Below are 1588 nucleotides of genomic sequence, written 5' to 3'. Positions count from 1 at the left end.
TGTTGTGCTCTTGCTTCATATCCAGGTTGTGGCTACCTTGTGGGTTGAAATTGAGGCTGAAACTGAGGCCTATTCTGCTGCATATACTGCTGGTTATGAGTATAATTTGAGCTTTGACCTTGTTGAGCAAAAGTTGCTTGTGGTCTCCATGTTGAGTTGTTCACATTAGAGTAAGAATTTCCCATAGGTTTCTATTGATAACCTCTTGCATAGGGAGCTTGTTCTTACAAATAATCATCACCATAAGAAGAGTAATAAACTCCACAACTTTGGGTTCCATCTGTGTAGGCAACTTGTTGCATAGTTATAGGAGTTGAGGTTGTTGCCTTTGTGCAAAAATCACTAAGAAGCTGAGTCAACTGATCGAATCTTGCATTCATGTAGCTAACTGAGTCAGTTTCATAAATCCCAGCCTTCTTTGGCTCAATTGCTCTAGGGTTTCCCCATAAATGGGTATTATCAGCAATCTTCTCTAATAGATCATAGCATTCTTTACTTGTCATTCTCATGAAATCTCCTCCTGCTTGTGAATCAATTGTGTTTCTTATGGCTGGAGTAACTCTAGTGTAGAAATTCTGAACAATCATCCATTTGGGTATTTCATGATGAGGACATTGCCTTTCAAGCTCCTTAAATCTCATCCAAGATTCATACAAAGTTTCATCATCCCTTGGTTTAAAAGCTACCATCAAATTCCTCAAATGAGCGGTCTTCCCAAGTGGGAAAAACTGAGATAGAAAAGCTTGAGATAGTTGCTCCCAAGTAGCTATAGTAGCTTGTGGAAGTGAGTCATACCACTCTAATGCTGAATCCCAAAGAGAGAATGGAAATAAGGTGAGCCGAATCACTTCATCTGAAACTCCAGGCTGTCTTTGTGTGCCACATATCATCAAAGATTTCTTCAAATGAGAATGAGGATTTTCAAGTGGATTACCTCCAAATTGTGAATTCTGAACCATTTGAATGAGACCAGTCTTTAACTCAAATTGATTAGATCCAATAATAGGTCTATTATCTCTCACATCTACACATCTAGGAAAAGCATAATCTAACATGGATCTTCTCTGAGGATCATTTTGATTAACAACTTCATTCTGCCTATTTTGCTCATTTTCTCCATTATCTCCACCAATAGCTCTATTTTGATTCTCTATATTTTCAATTTTTTCCTCTTGGTCAAACCTTTGTTGTTCTTCTTTTTCTGCTTCCTTTCTCCTCTTAGATTCCTTTTTGTTGGCTCGATAAAATTTTTCAATTTCAGGGCTGAACAATAATTGAGTATCACTTGTGCTTTCCGATCGTCTCATAAACAAAAAAAGTACCTGAAAAACACAAGGAACAACAGTGAAAATAAAAGAAAATAAAAATTCGAATCAGCTTAAAACAATTAAAATCCAACTTAAAAACAAACAATTCCCCGGCAATGGCGCCAAAAACTTGATGTGTTAGCTGTGAAATAGCTTTCGCAATTGCACGGGTTACAGTAGTATAGTTTTAAAAATAATATCGTTCCCATAGGGAATTTTGCTTAAATTGAAAATAAAAGGATAAGCTAATTAGAATGGTAAAATTTAAAGATATTAAAAAA

At 36.1% G+C, this 1588-nt stretch overlaps 1 non-coding gene across 1 annotated transcript; it reads left to right on the top strand.

Annotated features, from left to right (window-relative positions):
* Positions 1 to 597: 597 nt before the first annotated feature.
* On the top strand, positions 598 to 704 carry LOC131180401 (small nucleolar RNA R71). Its single transcript, XR_009149176.1, has one exon. It is a non-coding gene; the product is annotated as a small nucleolar RNA R71 (small nucleolar RNA).
* The last annotated feature ends 884 nt before the right edge of the window (positions 705 to 1588 follow it).

This window comes from Hevea brasiliensis, chromosome 5, assembly GCF_030052815.1.
Source record: "Hevea brasiliensis isolate MT/VB/25A 57/8 chromosome 5, ASM3005281v1, whole genome shotgun sequence".
Classification (NCBI taxonomy): Eukaryota; Viridiplantae; Streptophyta; class Magnoliopsida; order Malpighiales; family Euphorbiaceae; genus Hevea; species Hevea brasiliensis.
This window is presented reverse-complemented; position numbering and strand designations above follow the sequence as displayed.